At 39.2% G+C, this 13,576-nt stretch overlaps 1 protein-coding gene across 1 annotated transcript in view; it reads right to left on the minus strand.

The window, feature by feature from the left end:
• The window catches only part of pnocb (prepronociceptin b), a 28,919-nt gene extending 20,247 nt beyond the window's left edge, over nucleotides 1–8,672 (minus strand). The window contains exon 1 of the mRNA XM_042504106.2: nucleotides 8,544–8,672. The gene's annotated coding sequence lies outside the window, so the exon portion shown is untranslated. The remainder of the gene's footprint in view (nucleotides 1–8,543) is intronic.
• Nucleotides 8,673–13,576: the final 4,904 nt, after the last annotated feature.

The raw sequence follows: 13,576 nt of genomic DNA on the forward strand, positions 1-13,576 counted from the left end.
GGGTTCATGCTGCATAACTGGATTTTAACCCCTCAAATCTAGAAGAGGGTACAAAGAAAATAATAATTATTTGAAACCTAGAGCCATCTCACTGAGGCCTTTCACAACTATTTAAACCTTTGAACTCTGTGATTTCTTTCAAAAACACGGGGAGGGAAATCTCTCAGCCACTTGGTTTTTGATTGAAGATGTAGACTAAAAGAATTAAAGAAAAAAAACACTAGGGAAAAAAAGAAAAAAAATCTGGGAAAAGTTATAATTATTGGTTACATATTAATAATTTTGTCACATAATTTACATAATTGTTAAAATACTTTTTTGCTCTCTTTTCTTTTTTTGTTTGTTTCATTGTTTTGTTTTGTTTGTATGTTTTTTTAATTTCCAGATAATTTTTTTGTACTTCGTACTAATTTCTTGCCAAGTTTTGGTCATATCTTCTTTTGTTGCTCATTGCCTTCTTTTCATCTTTTTGTAGACTTGATTTTTAGATTAAGAAAAAAAAAATAAAAGCTAAGGAAAAATGTCTAGGGAAAAAAGAAAAAAGCTAGGGAAAAACTAAAATCATAATTGCATAATTAGAATCATGTTACAGAAATTACATAATTGTTAAAGTACCTTTTTGTGTGTTTTGTCTTTTATTTGTTTATTTAATTTACTAATTTTCAGCTACTTTTTCTGTACTTTTTAATAATTTCTTGCTAAATTCTTTTTTCGTTGCTCATCGCCTTCTTTCCATGGTTTTGAAGACTGAGGACTTAGATTTAGAAAAAGAAAATAAAGCTAGGGAAAAAAACAGAATTATCATGATTAAAATTCTGTTACATAAATTAAATAATAAGGACTTTTTATTTTCTTTCATTGTTTTGTTTGTCTTTTTTTTTAATTCAGCTAATTTTGTACTTTTTTCTTGTTAATTTTTTGTTAATTTTTGGGGCATTTCCTCATTTCTTGCTCATTGGCTTCCTCCCATGTTTTTTTTTTTTTTTTTAAGAAATTAAGACTATTTTCTTAAGTTTCAAAGGGTTAATGCTTTTAATAAAATGACACACTAGACTCAGTCCCCATCTCACACCAGTCCTTCTCATAGAATCCCTTTTAGTGTTTCTAGCAAAAACAAGAACACAAAAATAGCTCAGAGCGAGATGCAGCAGCCTGTGCACAGTGTACAAAGTTGCAAAGTGTATTAATAAAGCTATTGGAGGGATAAATTAGGAATAGCGGCTTTAATGAAGGGTGGAGAGGGGGCCAAGGTGTCATGAATGCGAGTGGGGGAGAAGAAAAGGCTTGGTGCTCGTCTCTGACAAAGCTCTGATGCACTCTATCTCATCCATTAGTCGTCAGCATGAAGCTGGGAAATACAAAAGAGCCTGCTAATGCATAGATAACCTGTGGGTCTCTCTGTTTCCTCTCACTTTTGCATTCACTTTCCTGCTCCTATTGGTCTGTTATTGCTTAACACCCCCTTTCTTCCTGCACTCATGTCCCAGCGTCACTCCTACGTCTCCACACACAGCTCAGATCTTTTATCTGTAAATGACATATTGTCTCTTGCAGCGGAGTGTAGATGTTAACTCCCCTTCATTAAAGGCCGAGCTGGAGCCAGGAGCCACCAAAGATGGATGGCATGAAGATGTGGTCACTTTGTAGGAGGGAGGATGATTAAAATTCCTGCTCTACCTATTACATCTCATGGGCCATTAATGGCACTTGATTAATTCTTTCTAACCTGAGGAGATTCATGAGTGTTTTATCATCTTACACTCGCTCGTAATCGCTTGTTGAGAATGCGCTGATGTGAGATAATGGGCCAGTAAAGTGCGGTTCAGTGTGTGAATGGAGAGCGGAGAAAGACAAAGACAGGCCTCATAATGCCGATTCAAAATTCATAGTTTCTCCAGTCTGATACATTTCTCTGGACGCCTCAGAGTATGAAATCGATATTCTCCTAAAGGGTTAGCTTACTCAATTGGCTGGAAAAAAAAACCTCCAGTGATTTCAAAATAGTTTTGTTTTTTTTCAAATAACAGTTTCTGAAGTGTCTCCCACAGTTCTCATACAATGCAGGTAAATGGAATTTCGTCCGTGAGTTCTTAAAAAAACCTTAAGAAAAAACAATCAGGAGTAAGAAGAGAGGTGATCTTTTTCCATCACCGCTGGCCCATTCTCTGTAGATAATCCACACACCGCTCTCATCAGGACCGTTTCTTTGGCACCAAGAAAACTGAAAACAGTTGACACAGAGATCTGTGGATTGTCCAGCTTTAGAGGGACCATGGGCCTCGTGCAAGAAGTAATATATGAATATATTTTCTCTTATTTTTGCCCGTATCCACGATTTGTTCTTATTTTGTTACTATCAATTGTGTTTTTGGGACTTACCAATGTTTCGGAGTGGTGGAGAGCACTCTTACTAAGACAGGAGAAAAACATTTCGCTTTCACAGACCACATCTCAAAACCGGAGCAAATAAAAGCAGAACTACCTGCATTGCTGTGTACCAAATATGTCACGTCCTCATCTGGGTTTACTGACCCTCTTTCACCCGATATAACATTTGAATGCAGGTTTAATCCCGTCTCCTAGAGATTATCAGCCTGTTTTCATTCCCAGGTGCTCTAGTCTTTAGGATCTTTAGTAGCCTGTTTACTTGCCAACCTGGAGACCTCAAAGTGAGAGAGGATTCTCGACAACATGCGGAATAAATAAATAACAAGCAAAAAAGCTTTATCTTCTTGTACCCTTTAACAAAAAAACAGGATTAAAAAATGAAAGGATGCACAACTGCGCACAGGAACAAGAATTTAAAGTACTTGTACTGCCTCTTTTACTGCAGCAGTTACAGAATCAACATTGCAAAGGGCTGTGTCCCCCTCCCCGCTGAAATCAAACCTCTGACCTTCCAATGTTCCTTGACATTACCTTGATTCCTCCCTGGACTCTAAAACCACACAGAGCCGCAGAGAAAACCACAGGAATCACACGGCGCCGCTGAAATCAACACCAAACCTGACCGCCATTGTCCTGTCCAAACACAGATAACAAGTGACTCTTTCAAAAACCTTCAGTTTGAGGAGGATTTACATACACAGCCGTGGGATCATCTCTCCCACTGCGGTGTAAATCCAGCCTGCACAGCCACAGATAAACAGCGTGTGACTCAGTGGACAGTTTAGAGCAGCAGCAGCAGGAGAAGGTGCTCTCGCAGTTGTGCCCTTCCTCGCAGGACAGATCCCAAAATGACTCATCTGAGAGAATGCGCTTAATCCAATTTGGACGTGTCTGCCATGGCTGCACCAGATCTCATGATTGTACCTGTTACCTGCAGTCCAATCGAGTTACTGTCACAGAGAGGCAGAATTGACAGATTGCAAAGATCGTAAAGGTCAGGGATACTCAATTTGCTTTGCTTAGGGGCCACTTTTGCAAAAATAACAGGAGGCTAGGGGCCAGTTACAGCAGCCCCATACATGTTTCTTGGATTAAAGGAAATTTCTAGGATTTAAAAATGTTTCTAGGATTTCAAAAGATTTCTAGGATTTTAGGAAACAGAATTTTCAGACATCTCTAGGATTTTCAAGCATTTCTAGGACTTAGGATGTTTCTATGATTTAAGTACACTTCTGGGATATTAGGACATTTCTAGGATATCAGGATCAGGATATCAGGATATTTCTAGAATGTTAGCATGTTTATCGGAATTTAGGACATTCCTAGGATTTTAGGACTTTAGAGGCATAGCTAGGACCTCTGTCGGAGGCACTTTTTTATGCCATTTTATGCACAAAAGTACAAACAAATTCAAGCTGTTTATTTTTATTGTGAATTAAAAAATTGTTGGGGGGCCACTCAGTACCCTATCGGGATTCAGATTTGGCCCACAGGCCATAAGTTTAGTATCACTGAGAAGGAGAAAATAGGTCATGATGATGCTGTATATGCAGCTAAATGACAGCATATAAAGAAGACGGTGATAATGTTCAATTAGAGACACTTTTTAATCTCATATTCTCTTAGTCTTATAGTCATATCTACACAAAGAATCACACTTCCTTTATCGTGCATTGCTTTTATACTTTGGGAAATCTTATCTCATGTAGAGCGTCGAGTACAAACTGTGTGGAAATAACAAACTGCATGTGATTTTTTTCCCCATATTCCGCACAGATTATAACACTCTCGCATACACATTTGTACAGATATTAAGTAGAGATATATAATGGAGAGATACTTATTATGTTAATATCAAATCAATTGGGCATATCATCACTACCATTTCCATCAGTTGTACTCGCAGGGTTTCTTTTAATTGGAAACATATTTGCACCTAAGGGAAAATCATTCCTAGCATTAGAGTTTACACCAGCAATCATCTCATTTGGTCCCCACGAAGCTGCCTTAATAGCCCCAAAATAATACTCTGGGATGATGGCAAACTGAGGGGGGGGGGGGCACAGTGCTTTTCGATTTACGCCTTTGACTCTTTATTTCCATATCATCAGTGGCAGTTCTAGCACATTTAGTGCCCAGAGAAAGCTTTGCTGTGAAAAATCAACAAATGTCTCCTTTAAAAAGCAGTATTTATTCAACTTTCTTGCCAAAAGATTACATTGAACACATCATGAGAACATTATAATTTACCTTTGCACAGTACTTGTTTTTGCTAAAGCTCAGAAGTATCACATATTAATGGAATGTGACCCCTGTGAGCCGTTAGCTGCGAGTGGGTTTAACTGCAGCAACTATATGAGCCGCCCTCTGCCTAGCCTGGCCCTACATGACTCGCCCACCATACCTACGCATCAGTTCACGATCTGCCCACTAAGCTCATTGGCCCAGAAGCTAAAGTCTTGGCAAACTGCTTAATTAGCGATGAGCTAATTACATTAAAACCATAGGTTTTAATAAAAGAGAGGAGGTTAAGGTTGGGGAAAGAGTAAAGAGACGGCCATGTAAATGCGAAGTTAGCAATGAGCTAGCTATAAGGTATTGTGTTTAAAGAGAGGAAGTTAAGGGACAAGGTAATGGGAAGGCTACATCTTATTACATATGCTAATGCTAAATCATCGAATAGCTACTACATTAAAATCGTAGAATTAGAAGAATGACATTAAAAGAGAGGCGGTTACAGTTAGGGTAAGGCTAATGGGAAGGCTACATCAAATAACATGCTAAAGCTAGATTAGCAATTGGCTAACTATGGTAAAATCGCAGATTTTTTAGGATAGGATTTTAGCATGTTTTTTTCAGAACAGTTCTAGGATTCCAAGACGTTTCTAGGATAGGACATTTCTGGAATGTAAGCATTTTTCCATGTTTTTGGGTCATTTCTTGGATTTTAGTAGCCTACAACGGATTTTAGGGTGTTTCTAGGATTTTGGGACATTTCAAGGATTTTAGGACATTTCGAGAATTTTAGGACATCAGGAGAATTTTTGGATGTTTCTAGGATTTCATGCAATTTCTAGGGTTTTGGGACATTCCTTGAATTTTAGGACATCTGTAGGATTTTAGGACATAGGATTGTAGGATGTTTCTAGGATGTTAGAACATGAGGGTGACCTCAAGGAGTGTGAGGGATCATCCAATGGGACTTTTTTTGATAGACATGATCTATTTTGATGCTGTTTTTTTCACTCTGGCACCTTATGTACACTAAAAGTACAAAAACAATTCCCACTGTGAATTACTTTATTTTTATTGTGAATTATAAGATGGCTGGGGGGCCACCCAGCACTCTATAAGGGGCCAGATTTTGGCTGCAGGTCATAAATTGAGTATCACTGATCTATAGCTGCACCACTGCATGCCATTCCCCAAAGTTGTGGTGGGTTATTTAGCTATATTTTTACTTCTGTAAGACCAGGAAATGGATTTTCATACATTGACAGAGGGAGAAAATGTCTTATGATACTGAAATTGAGCTAAAGCAACAAAAAAGACCTCTAAATTCTAAAACATTAATTGAAAATGTCATTGTCAATCAGCTTTTGACTTTTGGGAAACAAAGGTTTCAACACAATAGGGATGTTGCAGCTTTAGCGGTGCCCTCAGTCCTGCAGTGTTGTTTCCCAGCAGCCCCACACTGTATAGCTAAAATCTCTGCAGAGTGTTAGGCAGCTGACATGGTGTCATCATTGATCTGGTTGCTGTTAAGCTGCGTTGACACCTGCACTAATCCATTGGACACGGAGACAGGGGAAAGCAATCTAGCACGGTCCAGACAAGCTCCCTACTTTTATCAAGGTGAGGACAGTGGAGCCGCAAAAAGTGATGAGCTGCAAAACGCTGCTGTGTGGGAGGGCAACAGATCGGGGGAATATCTGCTAACTTTATATTCCTCAGTAAATCATCCTGTGATCACGGAGAGCATTTGTGCGTGTAAAACACTGCAAGCAGTCTTCAGCAATATTGACAGAGAGGCCAAAAAATCCTGTAAACAGTGTAATCAGTTCAATCTGAGTGCAGGCAGCAGAAATCCTAATAGCTTTTATTAGCTGATCAGAGAGAAGAGGCTCATGATGTACCAGCAAAGCAACAACCACGGAAGAAACAGCACAAATGAGATCATGACATTCTCAACAATGTGAGGTAAAATGAGATTAAAACTATTTTAGATTCATAAGGAATATAAAATCTGATTTACAAAGATTTGATGAGTATTTATGGATATCAAGAAGCCTCTCAATTAAGGGATTGTACTTTATTTATTATTTATTTATCAGAGGATGATTTTTTGTTTTATTTTATTGGATCCTTGCATGATGTACTTTTAATTACTAAACCAACCAAATATTGAGAAAACTCTTAAGTCAGGGACTGTACTTCATTTATTAGAGAAGGATTTTAAAAAGATATTTTTTATGGATCCTTGCATGATCTAGTTTAAATTTACAAAGCAACCAAATATTGTGAACACTATCAAGTAAGGGACTGTATTTTATTAATTTACTTTTTAAAAAAAAATTATTTCTATCTTGACCCTCCCTGATTGTATAACCCTCCCTCCACCATAAATAGCTATTCTAAAAATATATATATTTAAACTAAATACAGATGATATCTGAGCTATTGCAATGAGCAAACAGCATGGGATTTATCACCATAAAAACAACTAATTTATTCTTCTGCTTTTAACCTATTTAAAAATGTTGAGTTCAAGCATGATTTAATGACAGTTTTCATTTTAACTATTTCTGGCAAGGATAAATAGTGTGATTTTGTCGATTTTTAAAGAAAACACACCATTAAAACCCACAGGCGGGTTTAGGGGGTATTTGAAATAAATACAGAATAAACCCATTTAAAGTTGTATGTCAGTTCCTATAAGCCAAAATAAAAAAAACAACCCTCATCTGTGCTTAAAAAATATTTGACATGCCTCCGCCATTTCGCACCACCCCTTTCCAACCTCTTATAAGTAACAAACAGTCCCTAAATATGGATTTTGGGGGGTGTTTTCAACAGTAAAAGCCTCTGAGTCTGTGCCTCAGTCCTGTAAACACGATCCAGTCTTCATAAAACACTTGCCCAGTGTGGAGTCATTTAACTGTGAATGGCACATTAACCAGCCGTTTTCTCCCCTGTCTGTGCCGGTATCCTCTTTACTGATAATGGGAAAAGATTATGCACATTCATTACCATTATCATTAAAATCATCATTATCATGCGCTTAGCATAATAACAGCGTTCAACTGATTCACTTCTCTGGCTTCTTCTTTTATTTTCCCTTCACTTGTTCGGGGTTGACACTTGGAGTTGCTCCGGGGGGAAGAATGAAATGGCTTTTGTCAATGTTTCTTTGAAGCTTTTGTGTGATGCATTTAATCTGGCATATGATACTCTGTGATCAATCGATTCGATCAGAGGAGAAAAGCATAAATAAGCAGCTTTTGGAGTTGCATTCACTCTACTGGTGCTATTTTGATGAATTTAGCCTCAATATTAGTGAAAACTTGGAACTGTATGAGAATGTTTCTAAAATGCATTTTTATATTTAGTTTTTTTGTTTCATTAATCTTGATTTTATAATGATTTTTGTATGTTATATATGTCTTTTTTTACACTCTACTTGTGTTGGATTAAAGTCAGCCAAAAACAAAGTGCAACTGAGTGACTAACTGCTTCCTCGGCACGCTCTGGGACTTTCTCACATGCTAATTAAGTAATAATCAGGTGCGATGTGGGCACTGCTGATGGTGACTGTGGTACCTTTCCAGCCACAGGGAGACAGAGTAATGGAAAAAAAAAGATTACTGCAGGTGACGAGGGTTATTTACAGAATCATCTCCGAGGTCAAAGTCCCAGATTGCAGAGCCAGACACAGACAAAGCAGAGAGGAAAATAAAAAGGGAATGAAAGAGGCAGAATCCAAACAGTGGTTGCCCTTAAACAACGTTATTCCCACGGGATCTATTAGCCAGTGGTTTGTGCATACACCACACAACAAGTCCTTTCCTAATTAACTGTTTTCTCATCTCCAGACTCAGAAATTATTCATTTAATCTCCACACACACAGGTATGAAACAAAGTCACACTTTCTTACCTGCGTCTGTGACGTAAAGATCTTCTCTCAGCGTCCTCTGTCTGCGGCTGCAGGAGAGTTTTTTGGCTCAGCTCGTATCCTTAGGCTAAGGGTTTCAACAACTGAACGCATGCCTCCTCTGAGGCTTCTTATAATGGCACACCCCTTCCCTCCTGGCTCAACCCTCCAGTTCTCTCCCCCCTCCTCCCTTCACACATTCACATCATAGAGAGAGGGGTGGATTCCCCCATTCTGTTACGCACAAACCTCCAGACAGACACACAACCCGTGACCCGCGCTGACGTAGGAACCTTCGCCTACGCCACCCGTTTCGTCTTCACCGAGCCAACTAATGGGGCTCTAAAAATACGCATCATCCACCGTGAGATTGATCCAGAATTCCTATGTCTAAGGTGTCCATAAAACCCACGACGCTTGACGCCAACCCGCTGCCAAGGTCAGGGAAACAATAGCGCATCAAATCGGATGTTCAGCCCAGAAATTCAAGTTGAGTACAAGTGAGAGAAGCAGATGCCATGGAGATGATCATGGGTCGATAAGGTTGTCTGTGCTGGGCCAGAGAAAAACAACAAGTCCCTTTTTTTTGGTGGTGGTGATGGCACACCTGAATGGAGACTTTATTCTGAATGAGAGAATGAACAATGTAGAACAGGGCAGTCAATGGACGGAGGAGCAGCCAGCCTGGGTCTGCAGACAAGAGGGGAGAATGAGTCATGCAGGAGATTCAGGGACGGAAAACACGATCTGTCCCATCGTCCCGTGAGCTTCCTCTTGGAGGGACTGTACGGTCTATGATACGTGTTGTTTGGTTTAAGTAACGTTAACCAGAAGAATAAAAAGGAAATAAAACAGGGAAGACAGACACATTGTTGATTTTATAAAAAACAATCAGTACATTATGAGATGTGGCCTTCACATTACCCTTACCCTACCCTGAACCATCTCTCTTTTAAGGTAATACTTCATAACTGACAAGACTGAACTGGAATGAACTCAAATGCACGACACCAGATATCAAAAGTCAAAAACACTTTATTATAAAAGGCAGCAATAAAATCATTTCCAAAAACAGATGCAAAACTCAAAATCACTCCGAAGAAAAAAAGTAGCAACAAAAATTCTCTCTGATAAGGAAAAAGTATCAACAAAAATTCACTCAAACGAGGTTGCAGGAAAACTTGAGTCCAACAATGTATCAAAATAAAAATAGGTTTCAAACCTGAACAACACAAAGACATGAGCAACAACAAGACTTGACATGGGCATGAATACGGCGCTGGTTCACTGGCTGAAGAGACAAGAGGAACCAGCACAGGACAAAGGAAGACGCAGACTATATAGACACAAGGTAAGGGGGAACAGGTGGAGACAATCAGGGCGGGGCCGACAATCACACTGGCGGGAAAACACACAAAGGGAGGAAGTAAGGTGACCTGAAACGAGAGTAGAGTTAGGATTTCAAAATAAAATAGGAAATCACAAGACAACATGGACACAAGACAAAAAAACAACACAATTTCCTTGACATGACAATAACTACTTTGCCTTAGCAAAAGTCACAAGATGTAGTCTAACCATTTCCCTGGCCCTAACCTTAACCGCCTCTCTTTTATTAAAATCCTTAACTCTTTTTGTACTTCAGTACGTTAGACAAGTCGAATTATTGTGCTCCACTAAAACTGCACTTTTAAAATACACGTAAAAATCTTACTAAAATGAATTTCTCATAGACTAACAGACCTAGAAAATGCGGTGGGGGGTTAGTTTACTCTTAGCACCTCAACTGGACTTGAACTGTTCTAGGCGTTCTGCACATGCTCCATGGTCGACCCCGAAGCTGAACAGCATAAATTCATAGACAAACGCTGGGAAAAACAAAATAAGAAGAAGAAGGGAAAAGACAAAAAAAGTGATGTAAACAATAAAGCATAGTGTATATATGAAATGTTCAGCTTTAAAAACGTATCCATGTTGTCACCATTTGAAATGTGACTCGTTTGCCGCTTGCCAAACTTGTTTGGTATGTGACGTAATTGGTAACTGGAAGAAGGTCCAATAGCAACCAGGTGGGGGGGGGGGGGGGGTTTGTTGGGTTTGTTGACCTTGACAACAGGTTGGCATCAAGCGTTGTGGGTTTTATGGACACCTTAGACATAGGAATTCTGGATCAATCTCCAATTCGTATGGCCCGCCACTATAGACACAAAGAGACTACAGCTGTTCAAGACACCGAGTTCTTTCTCTCTGTCTCTCTCTTGCTCTAAGAAACTGAATGATCGAAACTTAAAATTCGATCAAACGGTAAACCTAGGAAATACTGATCGAATATATATCAAGATTATGTTACTGCGCTGCCTATTTCTCTCCTAATATGATTTAGGAAGTATGTTTTTTGAGTGCCGTGTTCAGCTGTATTTGCTTACATTTGTGAATAGGAAGTAGGTGCGAAACTGCTTCCTACACAGTGAAATTGCGGGCAAAAAAACAGAGATCAAACAGAAAAACTAAGCAGCGCTGATCAATTATAAACCAGGATTCTGTTACTGAGTCTATTTTTTCACCTCAAATGTGTTCAGCAACATGTAGCTTACTGTTTATATGTAAGCGAACACAAGATCCAGACCATGGACCATTATACATTATGTAACCCACTAGTGGTGGTTTATTGGCGTGGTGAAGCACAGTGCATTCTGGTAGTTGTAGGTTCTCTATCTTTTAAGCAAGAGCAAATTCCACAGTCCTTTTTCTCAGTTTTCTCTGGTCATGAAGCACCAGTCTTTTTGTTGCATAGACAGCGTAGTTTTATGTGAGGGCTTTCTTTAGATCAGTGAAAAACTTTGTTTAAGGGATCATCAAAGTTATTGAAGGTTTTCCCAAAAGAGACATGGATGCTGGGTTCATGTGTCATGTGTCTCTTCTTTCATGTGTCTATAATCAATTTCCCTTGCCCTTATAGTTTTATTTAGCAGTTATCAAATAACATCATGGGGAGCCCCCATAGCTGCCATGCAAGCAAGATGCTTTGGGTTGTTGTTATGACACTCTAGAGTTATTTTTCAGAATCTTGTCATGCCTTTGAAAAACTAACCAGTGTTATCTGCCTTGCTTTCAAACTTGAAGCAAACTGCACAATATATAGTTGGAGATTCACCCACATCCTCTTACACGGCTCACTTCAACTTCTTTTTCAAGGATAATTGAAATGCTCACTTGCGCTACAGCTCATAAACTTCGTTTTTAACCACTGCCATTTTCTCTGAGTGTCCGATCGGTTCTGTACACATGCAGCTCTCAACAGAGATGAAAAATGTTGTGGAAAAAAATATTCTTTATGAAACTAATGTAAATGTCATCAGGTATAACAGTAATTGTATAAATGTCTGATTCAACCATGGTCATGGATTATTTTTATGGTCATGGTATATTTTAACAAGCTCTATTTTAAGAGTCTTTCACTGTCTGCATGCGGGCATGTGTGGAGGCTCTGGAGCGGCTGATTCTGTAAGATGAAGACCTTGTAGATGTTCAGACTCCAGTGTTAAACAGATTGGGCCAAATGTTACACATGCATCTGTATGACGGGTGAAATAGGCTTAGAGGCTGAGTCATTGTTCTTTTTCTTCAGGTTTTTGGTATGGCAGTGTCCATGCATACATGTTGTATCAACAACTTCTCTGCTGTCAGATTTGTGTTGTATTAAATATTTATTCAAGTAAGATTAACTGTTACTCGAGTTTATTCTATTATTCATCCAAATAAAGAGAGAAACCATAAGGATAAGATTTTCTACTTACAAAAAAGTGAGATTTTTGCCAATTGTGATCAGGCAAGTGAGTTGTTAGATTTACTAGTCCAAAATGGCATTTTTCTTGGTAATGGGAAAAACCTTAGTGTTAAAACCTTGATTGTTATATATCGTAGCAAACCATCAAAAACTTGTCATCATTTGAATAAAAACCACATACCGAAAAATGTAAAATATAAGCCTAGTTCCAATCAGACGCCCAGTCCCTTTTACTAGCGCAGTGTGGCTAAACATTTGACAAATAAAGGCCTGTCTCAATTGGAGACCCGCAGAACATGCAGTCCATTTTTATAGAAGTTCTGTAGATGTATAGAAGCGGGTTGTTAGCTGCTTGTTGGAGATAATGTTCTGCTTAGATAATGCATACAAATATAAATGTTTAAACTTTTGTCAATATGGATATGCTACACACAGTTAGCACCAAAGAAGAAGTAATACCTGCAGAGTAAACAAGAGGCACACAAAAGAGTTTTACTGAAAAAGTAGCTGTGTCCCAATTCAGGGTCTGCATCGTTCGGAGGACGCAGCCTACGCGGTCTAAGGAGGTCACTCCTTCAGAGGTACCTCTGAAGGCCACATCAACAGTTCTTAAACAGGACAGTCTAGCCTTTGGAGGATTTCCTGGTTGCGTCACCAGATGATGCCGCCCTCACAATTGATTTCTGCTGTTAAGGCTCGCCAGATAGAGAGACACAGAGAGAGAGATAGAGAGACACAGAGAGAGAGAGAGACACAGAGAGAGAGAGAGAGAGACACAGAGAGAGAGAGAGAGAGACAGAGAGAGAGAGAGAGAGAGAGAGACAGAGAGAGAGAGACACAGAGAGAGAGAGAGAGAGAGCGTTGGCAGCTGATTTATCTCGGTCACATATTATAAAGGAAATGATGAAGTTTTAATGTCCCTCTAAGTTAAACATATCTGGCGTTTGATTTGCAAATCAGGAAAAACCCACATTAAAAGTGAATTCAGCGCTCCGATCTCTGCTCACAATTATTTTTTTGAAGATCACAGGCATGCAAGGAATCTTGGGAAATGGAAGGCAGCAAAGGACAGTGGCGATGTATCCTCCAAAAAGAGGGAATAGAAGGCCACATTTGTGGGCTGCATTTGAAGGAGCCTTCGAATTGGGACAGCGTTCGCGACACGTTGTGACGCTGTATTTTGACGCTTTCAAATGCAGCCTCCAAAGTATGCAGACCCTGAATTGGGACACAGCTAATCTGCCTGTAT

Source organism: Plectropomus leopardus, chromosome 16 (assembly GCF_026936395.1).
Source record: "Plectropomus leopardus strain MGB_pleo_1.0 chromosome 16, ASM2693639v1, whole genome shotgun sequence".
In the NCBI taxonomy this organism is placed as follows: Eukaryota; Metazoa; Chordata; class Actinopteri; order Perciformes; family Serranidae; genus Plectropomus; species Plectropomus leopardus.